The following is a 12,108-nucleotide window of genomic DNA, read 5'->3' as shown; positions in this document are numbered from 1 at the left end:
CCTAAATGTATATAATGGAAAGTAGAGTGTTTGAAACATGGGAAAGTTCACGCAACAATACGTGAATACGTAAGAATGAGACACTAACCATGTTTACGTCAGCTTCGTTCATGGTTTTCACATAACGATTTGGTATGCAGTAAAATGAGCGGATACTGAAACATTGCGAAAGTTGGATAATATAATCTCTATTTATATATTTGTTATTTAGATGATTTATTATATTGTATAGAATTTCGGCGGTCTTCGTACGACAAAAATATACGTGTGAAATAGTCAACATGTTTAAGCACGCGTTCAGTGATCGAAACGTTTATCTCAAAAGCAGGATCTCAATCAATTGCATTTGTGGTGTGAATATGGGAAGGTCGGAACGACATTGAAATCCAATTATATTAAGGACACAGAAGTTCTTTGTTAAATAAAAATAGCCATAGTATGCCCCACTGCATTTATAATCAATTTGGAATCAAATGGAGAATCTTCACTGATTGCAGAATATATGAGATGCATAGACAACTGTGAAGATAGACTTCTCAAAGCTCAAACAAGGGAGTAATATTACCATTCTCATGTCAATAACTCTACATGTGGCTATACATGAAAAGAAAATTACCCTGGTTACATGAAGTGACACCATCATCGTCTAAATGAAATCATCCTGAGAATATACTTTTCAATAAGTTGTTTATAATACCAGTTATTTATTGCATGTGCCATGTTGCACATGTTTATAATATTATCATATTACGTAATAATATCCAAGCCAGCTGGAGTGAACATATTGTGTTTGCCCCAATCTCCATGACGTAAATTGAATTGTAGCCAACTGTACTTTGCATATCATATGTAGAGTAACTAAATCAGAAAATGAAACTCGATCGTATGAGTGATGTGGCCCAGTACTGTACACAGTGAAACATATTGACGAAATAGGTAGTATGTTGCAATATTCTGTAAGGTGTATCAATATACGAGGCAACATACTATTCAATAATGGTGGTCCTCTTCTCAATTTATGTTGTTCACTTTTCCTCATATTTTAGACATAGAAAACACAGTATCATTGTACAGAAACCTTCTCATAGAAACTGCAACTTTTGCATATTATTTGGTCTGTTGTTTAATAATGTATTATTTAACGAACATTAGTCAATGTCAAAGTGTATTAATTAAATTTAGATAATAAACAGTGCCATACAATATTTCGCAAAAAAGTATTTTTCAACCTTATGCAGAATATTCAGAAATCACATTCTTATAACTCTTCATCAGATGAGAATCCAAACCAGTTAGCATTGGAACGTACATTCATGATGTAAACAGACATGGTTAGTTTCGTTATAGTCAGTTATGTGGAGGAACTACATCAACGGCATGCTAAGTGATTCTCAAGAGGCTAAGTTGGCTGTACAAATAAACACATACACGAGCCAAGAAATGTTACAGGTAGTTAATGTAATGTCAACAGCAACGTTTTTTTTTTAACATTTAGATGTATTTAGCGTGTGTCTTGGTGATGACGTGCTCTGTCTCTGAACATACTGTGAGTGATTTAAGCCTTAGTGACCTACAAAGAATTGTGGTCTGCACCACACTACATCTAAACTTATGACCCAAAACAATGATAATGGAGGTATCGAAAATAACATTAAACAATCGTGTATATTGAATTGTGGTGAAAGACATAATGGGTGTTTTTGCCAAGTCAATAACATAGCTTTTTGGCAGTAGAGTGTGTCTCCGCAACCAACAGCTATAAAACACGTATTGGCTCAATGGCTGTGTCAGTGACGTCATCGATCATCGAGTCACATGGTGATGAAGAAAATAAGAAGTGAAAGTGATGTTGTTATTTTGTTCTTCAACTGATGTCGGGAACACTTCCCATCCAATACATCACGTCAAATGAGGTCGAAAACTTACTACTTACAAATGTTTTGTCTGTTTCTCATTCGCCTAGAAATACTCTCTCTTTTAAAAACAAGGAATGGCATATTTGTATTTCAAACTTTGTTATTTATGATGAAACCAGAATAAGTGAGCCTTAAGTTTGGGATTGAAATTTTAGCGCAAATAGTTGGTTTTGAAAAGGCGGACTTATATATTTATAAAGAGCAGTCCGATTTAATGATTCTAAGTCAGAAGTTGTCAGGTCTTTATATTGCTGTGTGTGGGACATATATAATACTGCGGGGGAATTCTGTCAAGTTGTATGGTAATTAATAACTAGGCACAAGTTAAAACAGTGCGTAAAGATACGGTTATTAGCGAACAACAGGACATATTTCAAAAAAATAATTTATGTTCAGAAAACAGGATGTGTTCACTCTTAGAAAATCGTGAACCCTGGCATCATTTCATGGTTGTATGGGTTGTGGTACATATCTATTTCTCTTTCTTTCTTGTTGGTTGCGCTGTGTTCTTTTCACAAAAATAACAATATACACATTAACTTGGTATGACGTCATTTTCACTTCTGCATCAGCAGAGATACATAACTTACACATATTTTCATATTCACCGGGAAATACAGGACAAAAACTAAGATTTTGCAAAGCCTGATGGGTAAAATCTAGGTTAGACTACAGTCTAATAGAGGGATAGAGGCACTGTGGTTAGACCAAGCCCTGGTTTGTTTGATTGCAAGCTACATTAAGACCAAACATAAACAAATTTAAGGTCTAACATCTATCCACACAAAACAGACTGTTTCAATATACACAAGCCCCGAACTACTCTGTATTGTTGCATTTTAATACTTTATACTGTACCCTAACATTCGATGAGTAAATAGAAGAAAAGGCTGACTATTTGGTAATTTGTTGCCTTAGATTGTTCAAACATAAACAACCCAGGTCGAATGAACAAAGGGTAAAACATTAGAGACAAAAACATCTCAAAAGCGCAACAACACTATAAATATCATAGTAATACATTGACGGAAAGGTATAGGAAGTATTGCACATCATATATATTCATTTTGTTGTGTTATTTGTGCATTTAGGAGTTGGGTAGGAGACGATAATGTTTTTAGGGGAAAAAAATGTACCGAAAATGACGGAGACCACATCATTTCCCAGCGTGCCTTGCATACTATTCAAATTACCGTGTTGTTGTTTTTTTGTGATGAAACAATCATTTCCATGTATTTTGTTTCACTACTAGGCTCCCACATAATACAGCTATCGATGTAAACTTAGCTTGTAAAAGTAAGATATTTCAGGGATTGTTTCCTGGCTGCTGGCTCGCAGGGAGGGGACTGATTGTTTAGTTAACAATGGCTACAGTTTCGTTTCGAGGTGTTTTAATATATTAAATATAATGATGCCCACAAAAACAACAGTATACGGAAGTCCAGCGAACGTGAAAATTCTCACGAAGACCAAAATAGAAATAGTGAATGGTATTGTCAATGGTGTAGCTTCTTATGAGTTAATTAGAGCTAGTTGCCATGACTGCATTGTCTATCTTCCCATATAGCACGTGTAACTAACAATACACTATAAGATAACCCTCAGATCTAGATTTCCTGTTGCTTTGACCTTGTATGACTAAAAGGATGAATGTATTCACGAATCAAAGACTATTATCTGATATCATTCATGAGGTCTGCTATTGATATCGAAGTCAACGACCGATGCCCAATTTGTAACTATGATTAGTCGAGTAGCTATAGTTATTTTCAATATATGAAATAAAGTTATTGTCTTGTCGATTACGTGAGGAGAGTGTTAAGTTGTGTTCTAAATCACTACATAATCGCAACCGATGGACGTTCAGGTCACTTATTGGGTCAAGGTGGTTGGCATTCATGACTGAACACATATACCTATATTGTTTGGCAAAAAAGTCACAGTTGACTGGGGAGTCTGTAGCGAATGGTCCCTCATATAGCAGTTGGCGTAAGGGTGAATCAGTCCTGTTTCTAGGCACCATAATCAAAATTTGTCAAGTAATGAGAGCGAGGATTACCCACCGTCTACTCATCCTCAAGGTATGTTTCTTTACTGGGCATTAGTGGTATTCAATAGAGTACACATAATAGCACTAAAGGTAATATAACGTCACGATGTACGCAACTTTGCTATGATTTCTTCACACAAACTGAGAAGTAATCATAGTAAATCAATGGGAAGGTGGGGTATGTAATGGGAATGAATAATTTGTTTGCTTACTGTCAACAGTCAGTAGATCATCTCGAAGAAGGTTCAACAAATCATAGAACAATATTATTATTTATAACGCTTAAGCTAAATAAACCAGTTAGTACGGCAACATGGCAATTACTTGTTAAGATAACAGAAAATAGTATTATCTGTCCAACATTTATCAACCATTCCTAAGGCATCATCTCTGTTGTTCGGTGTTATACATGGAACAGAATTCACCCACCAATGTCGATAACTAGTATCGACAATGATCGATAATAAACTGAAGTTACAAGAAAAGTTACAATACGTCTTATAACTCGAACGCGAACGACTAAAATACTATGCAAACAAAATTTCAAAATTATACGAGACAATTTGCGATGTTGTTTGAGCAAACAATTCAGAAACTTATTCACACATTCTGCAATATTTATTAAATATAAATTACAGTTATATATGTGTTTGTGGTCAATACAAGCTTGCATAATTATGCTGAGTTGTATAAAAGTTGAAATACGTGTATCAAGGCAAGCGATGTGAATGTGGGGTATAATAGAATATATTTTACCTAGCGATCCTGGTGTGACGACTTAAAGACTCTCTGCAAACAAGACTTCGATTGTTGTTCCACGCTGGTTTAGAAGCAATGTCCTAATTTAGCATTACAATAACATTAGAACGAAGAAAAGATCATGGGTGGCCGGCACAAATAGAATCTACAATGAAAACAAATATAGAGGAACTTCGTCTATAGAAAACCAGACCTGTCTTTTTTCAATGAGTTATATCCTCCTTTTATCCACAGTCAACTTGCAGTACATCACAGCTTTTTAATTGGTGCAGGCGAGATCAGTTGTAGCTTGCTTGCTTTACTGTTTTCTTCTCATATTCAGTAAAGGTTTGCCATAGCACGTGGAGCTGCGTAATTCCGCAATGTAGCATATACTAGTAATGTAAACAACCTTCGATGTCACACGGTTAAAAGATGTATTAGACATTTTGTCGATACGCACGCATATACAATGTAAACAAAAACGACATTGTCATAGTAACGAGTGATTGAAAGCAACAGAAATAGAAACCTTGTGAAGGAAGTTTACTATAAAGTCATGGAAATCTCGTTATGTGTTATTGGTACTTGTAAAGATTGTCGCCAAGAGGATGTTAGTGTGTTAGTGAATAAAATGATACGAGTGTGTCATTGCATTGACGAAAATGTGCACGCCCTCATTGGCGCATCAGTTGCCGTTTTATAGATCGAGTTGTTTGTCATTCCTCTTGCTTTCCCTTATGTTCATACTGACCTTACTACTCCACTGTACATGCATTAGAAACTCACTCAGTTGCCCTTCATTGAATCAATAAAATAGGTCAAACTGATAACGTCATCTTTAATAGTCCCCTCCCATGTGATTGGCGAAGGCGTTTACTGGACGGCGTCAGTGTTATCGCAGTTCCTATGTGCCGCGCTCCAACTCCACCTCCGATCTCTCCCCCGCGGACTATGTGTCACTGCTATCTCAAAATATTTTCCGACATGTGTTAGGGGGTTCTACTTTCGTAATAACTCCACCACAACGACTGACGAGTCATTCGGCGACTTCTTAAAAACCCATTAAGGCTTTTACAGGATATAAGCCAAGTCTGCAGCAGCTCGAACTTCCTATAAATATGAAGGTCTTCTCTGAACTTTCATTTGACGTTCGCGTATAGCAAGGATATATACGTTCTGCAAGTACATTTGAATTGTTGAAGACTTGACATTGGCAGTACAAGGTTCATATATTAAGGTAGGAAGTGTATAGTGATAGATAGACGTATTTAGGGTCATTCAAAAGACAGGCCGTGTTGGGCATTATGTACATATTGAATGAACCGTGGCCGCAATGCTTAACTGAGTGTTCCAGCTTGGGTTTTTTATTAGCTAGAACTTTCTACAGACTGCAAATCATACCTGAATTAAGAAGTCTACTTCGGAAATACATTCGAATGTAAATAGTATGTTTACCTAAAGTGTGCATTCCAATGCCAAATATATTAGTACTTTAGATGGACAATACCGCAATCTTGAATCCATTTACTCATTAAATTACACTAATGCGGCGGTCTTTTTTAGCATCAACTAATTCGCTTATATTAGAACCATAGTGCCAGCAATCATTACAGGGTATAATACATCATTATACTATTATATTGTACAGTGGATAATTAACAGTAACAGTAGATACAAGGGTTATAAGCTTGAGCCCATGTAAACAAATCACTTTTTTCTTTTACTCAACATTGTCATTGCAATGCCCAGCGATGATGAGGCTTGCCCTTTACTAGATTCCTGGTGTAACTGAACCACCATCACTTTATAAAGATCTACAGTATTGCCTCCGCTAGTACTATTTTGTTTCATCCGTTATTACGAAGTTTTATGTGACTGCATAAATCGATTGCAATATTCCGTCCGTTGCCGGGGTCACGAATGGCTCGCCTTTAACGTTAACGGCAACGACTTGAATGCATAGCAAACATCACGAATGTTGTAATATAGAAGCTTAATAAGAAAACTAGTACATTCAATCTTTGTAGTAGCTTGTAATTCTGGCCAGTCAGCGATTTCAATGCAGTATGTGCTCTACTATAATGAAATATATTCCTCGTTGTTTGTCTGCCTCAATTGAAATTTTGGATCTGCTCCAACTATGAAGTAATCAATTTTCTGTCTAATTGTTTATGCAAGATTATTGGCACGTATTGGCCCTGGCTAGACGTGGTTGACTGGCCAAGCGTGCAACCAGCGAGCACAACTAACAACAAATCGCAATCGTTTGATCCTATTCAAATGGTAGAATACAGGGCATAACATAGAATGCATGCAATTACCCATCAACGTGTACACTGAAGAACGTATGCATATGGTTAGTACGTGTGAAAACAAGGGACTTTCGACCTGTTCGTCGGATGACAGACGATCTAAGCAAAACAAACCTTGCCGGCTGTAATTGCGGTCAGACAGCAGTCCCGAGGCAGAAGTCTCGGCTGATACCTGAATTGGGTCACATTACGCGAATTCGAATTAAATTTGTTCTCCCATTACTTACGTGTATTATAATGTAAAAATACAAATCTCTAAATTAAGCACAAAATCTTATTCTGTTCAGCCATATTATCTTTAAAACGCGACATTTACAATGACGAGTATTTTGCCGAAAGAACCGGATACGTTCTTGCAGTAGACGCAAACGCAGGACAAAGGTTCAAGGAAACCCTCATTCATCAAGACGTGTCCTCTCTTGTCGTAACTGATAGACACGTCTCTTATCATGACATGGGAAGTATTAGCGACTTGCCCAAAGAACCACCACAAGCTTATATATGTAAGTTATCCAAGACAAGATAGGGCAAGTAGATAGAAGATAGAACAGACGATGAATCTTCCGAAGCATTTCGTTATCTGAAAGTTCACAGCGGTAAAATATTCTGCATTCTATTAAGTCATAATAAATCGCATAAGCTAACATTCTCGACATATCTATGATGACCTGTGCAGCCTAGCCCTTGATATCACTCACCAATGCTGCTATACACAAATCAGAACATCATACCATCACCTCTCGACTATCACACAAAACAACATATATCTTAACTCGTCCTGCACTCTGTTGATGGTTTTCAAACAACAAATCTTTCAATACTCATTCACACTGTAATTAGACAATTACTCGAAAAATGTTATACAATTATGCAAATAACTCATTTCCACTTTATATTATATGTAGAACAAGTCCCACTGATTATTGTGATACTCATGAGAAATGATAAAACCGGTTGGCATGGCAGCAAATCTTGAAACTAGCATTCATTGAAGGACATAGTATCTAATTACGAATTCAAACATAATTGATATTGCTGTTATCACTCAAGACCACTTAATTTTATTTTAGGAGGTGTCCATGATTCGATTCCATGATCTGTTGTATAACATTTTCCATGAAAAAAAATACAAAGCCTTTATGCTGTTTAGAGAGATCAGTGACGTGGCTATGTCGCGAGATTAAATTAATAACTAAATATTTCACTTCCAACCCTAACACATATCATTATATAACATCATCATACTAAATATCACGTTTGATTAGAAAAAAACACGAAATCCTGTAAATTTTGCATTTATTTGACCTATATGCACGTCAGTAACAACGAGTCTACAAGTTGATGCAGTATGCAATGTGATATATTAAAGTGTGTCCACTTGGACCATGCAATACATAATAACGGAATACCACTGTATGTCAGCTAAATGTTGTCAGCTCCACGCAAGAAAACAAACATCTGGAAAACCAGACTGAACGATTTTAATAACCTTGGTGACGATACCATTGTTACTGGAAGGAGAGACCTTCTCATAATGCGAAAATTGCTTTCTTTGAAACTGTATACGATAACGGCGTGTGTGTATGTCAAGTTTACGATCTCTTAGAGACTGTTGAAAACTTTAGTGATACACTAGAAACAAATTAATCATTTAAAAATGGGGCAAGGCGCCACCCAGACGCAAATCTGGAAGTAACTCGTTGGTAACAACAATTTGATGTGGCGCTTTCAGCCCCGGAAATAACGAAAACGAGTTTACATTTCTTAAATCTGATGAATAGATAGTCGGGAGTTGACAATTAAGGGCAATGGCCCGGAGATAATGGCAATCAAAGCGAATTAAACTATCACATTCCATGTTTCTAGCTATAATACCAATTAAAACTGCTATATTTGATCTGGCACTAAGTATTGCGCATGCTCCTGATTTGCACGGTCCGGTGCTTAACACATGGGTGGTAAACCACTCGAGGTATAGGACTGTATTTGCAATTGGGGTTTTCCCTTTAAATAGAGTTTTATAACCCCACATCTATTGAATGAGAGCCGCTAAAGTGATGCTCGAATTTGTGCGAGCTGTTGTTCCCTTTGTATAGGATTTGTTAAAGAATTACTTATTTGCAATGAGTCATCAGCAAATCGGATTTATGTGGGCTAAGTGTTGGTGGTCAGTTCGGTAAGCACTACAACATGTGCGAACTGATAATAGACGTATGGTAACAGATTCGGTGACTCACGTTCATCGTATCGTTCTCATCAAGGCACCACGTCGCCGTCGTTTTATAATTATAACACATTCTATCACTTTCATTTAAAAATGTATATTACAAGTATTTGTAAAGCCATGTTGACATTTCGATTTAGTCGTAATACACATGAATCGTATCATATCATACCATTTTTATTGGTACTCTTGAAGCTGCAATTGGAAGAAATATTCGCAACCCAGTCGGCGTCATAAGGTATCGGATTCTCCAAAAACAAATAAATAACTAATAACTTGACGCCGATTGCGATGATAACAAACTACATGAGACATTAAAACGACTTGCTACACAGATATAAGATTGTATGATTGTTTTGTAGAACACAGCAAGGCACTTCTTTGGCTATTGTTAAAAATGGTATATATACAGAATTCCAATAACACTGTCTGAGACTGGAATACAATTCATCCAAAAATAAATATGTACTGGGTCTCTAATGTAAAGACATACTAAGTTATTTTACTCCGCTTCAACAAGCATCTATACAACCCAAACGATATATAAACATCTTTCGACGTGGGGACATTGGAAATGGTATTCTTTGACGCACTTCATAAACAACGCTTAACTTTGTCTGTCTGAGACATGCTATTCATTATCTGCCGACATAAAGTCTAATGCTCTTACAAACATTCAGCTAGTTGACCAGAAACGATGAGCTCATGAATCTTGTGATGTTTACCTGAGTTAGTATATGGTTGAAAGAGCGTGAAAAAAATGGTACAAGAATAGGCCGGGTCGATTATGGGTTAGCCTCTGTTGTGTTTACAACCACGTATACATCTAGTTCAGTGTGTAATCCCGTCCTCCGAGTTGTCGCATCTCATTTGCTCGCCTCCACTACTCTGTACGAGCTCGCAATCCTCGGTGTCGCTACTAGTATGTTGCTAGCAACGTCTATTGAAAACGGTAGAACATAACTGTTATAGCACACGGTAGAAACGTCGGTAATTCACAACCACACAGAGAGCTCCAAAACTCACGTTCCCTTTTGTTATTGACATTGTCAGTGGGGTAATCGCGTTTTATCGAATGCTTTGGTTAGTGTCTATACTAAGCGTTAGTAGCAAGAAAGCGTGTATTTTTAATTGCTGGTTACTGATTGACATTGTCACACGCTGGAATGTAAACTAGTTCGGCCATCATATGATCTGATAAACGCGTCTTTCGAGTTCTCCATCTGAAAGGTATTATCAATGATTGCTAATAATCACGTGACAGGGAAAGGCAATGTGAAAATGATGTTGTCATATAGCTCTCTGGTGGGCACAGTTATCTTCCGACGTTTTGCTTGCCGTGGTCAGGTGGTGATGATATGTTCATATGGTTCTGAATCTAAACAAATCTCAAATTTGGTTCAGTTGATCATTGCTGCAATAGATCTTCTCGATTTCCTGATATATGTAGTTTCATTTTTATAGAGCTTGACATTTAACCCCGGCACACATGTTTACGATGTCATTAATCATCATAGACAGACGATTAAGAGCCTGGAGCATCCGCCTACAACTTGACATCGCTTTTCATTGAAGTTGGGGACGTATCAATTATCAAATAAAGCCAAATCTAAGTGTAGCTACATGATTCAAACTCGTCCGAATGCGCATGCGCTGAATGCATAATACTTATTAGATTTCCTCACTAAAACAATGTGTTAATTTTTAGGTAAACAAGTTAATTCATTTCTGTACATGATTTATTAATTTAACTAAGCATAAAAGAATAACTTCGTTGACTGAAGTCGGCAAAACACTAACTATAGTAATTGATATCTTTTTAATGTGTGGATATGAATGTTGTAAACTTATTATAACTTATGATTCTCATATATAGTGCGTGCTTCTTCCATCGCTATAGAGCGACCTCTATACCAGTATTATGTGTAAAGCGCACCTCTGACATCCAAGCTACTGGTGTACTAGCTACCATTACAGTAGTTTTCACGGCACTACTAGTTTAGAGTATATTAAAAAACAGGATTGGTACAAATTAATCAAAGGTAGTTACGTTTACAGCGAGATCTCGCGTAATGCGTGAAAGGTGCGGACAGAATCGAATGATTTGATTTTGAACTTAAATTTTGTTTTATAACTCAGTATCGGAATGTCGATCTTTTCAGGGTTGATTATGGGTTTGAGATAACTTTAATTTATCAAAATCTTCAATCAACAAATATGTACAAGACGCTATAAAGCGTTTGTCGGTGAATCCTAGGACTATTTTTCCATTCGATTTCAGGCATAACGCGGGATCTCGCAGTCAACGGAAAAAGATCAAAAGTTGTGCTGTCTATTACTGGAATCTCAGCCACCGGATCATTTCAATAGTTTCTGATTTGATTTAAACAAATACCGATAGTGTGACAATAAACTCCCGAGTGTAATATATATTGTTAAATTATTTTTAAACATCTAACATATTTGCTCTATGGGACACATTCACTATACCATTATAGCTATTTTCTTTTCATAAAAGTCAATTTGTCGTAAAACATTTCAAATGAATAAACTGTAATGCATTTAACAGTGAAGGTCAAATGTCAATCAACCTATACAATTGTATTATATTGGGACTATATATGACAAAAACAGGTGTTGGTGGTCACATGCTGGTGGTCACGTGTTCGGACACATTCCAGATCTCAACATTGGCATTACTTGATCTTTACCAGACACCATAGAGCAATAAAATACGTACCATTCGTCGTTTAACATTTGATATATGAGTTTACGGTGTCATTATTCAGGCGAGTTGAACTTTGGATGGAACACGGCAAACACAATATTGGCAGTATTCTTGGTAATAAATAAATTAATTAATTA

At 36.6% G+C, this 12,108-nt stretch overlaps 1 protein-coding gene across 2 annotated transcripts in view; it reads left to right on the top strand.

The window, feature by feature from the left end:
- The first annotated feature begins 3,863 nt into the window (after positions 1-3,863).
- Positions 3,864-12,108, top strand: part of LOC102802887 (A disintegrin and metalloproteinase with thrombospondin motifs 3-like) — a 61,128-nt gene continuing 52,883 nt past the window's right edge. Inside the window, exon 1 of one of the 2 annotated variants that reach the window (XM_085494031.1) lies at positions 3,864-3,997. The gene's annotated coding sequence lies outside the window, so the exon portion shown is untranslated. Of the gene's footprint in view, positions 3,998-5,602; positions 5,945-12,108 lie in introns of those variants that run through there. The other variant, XM_085494033.1, reaches the window with a different exon arrangement.

This window comes from Saccoglossus kowalevskii, chromosome 19 (genome assembly GCF_978046115.1).
Source record: "Saccoglossus kowalevskii chromosome 19, keSacKowa6.1, whole genome shotgun sequence".
NCBI lineage: Eukaryota > Metazoa > Hemichordata > Enteropneusta > Harrimaniidae > Saccoglossus > Saccoglossus kowalevskii.
Note: the sequence above shows the minus strand (reverse complement) of the source record. Positions and strands in the feature narration are given on the sequence as shown.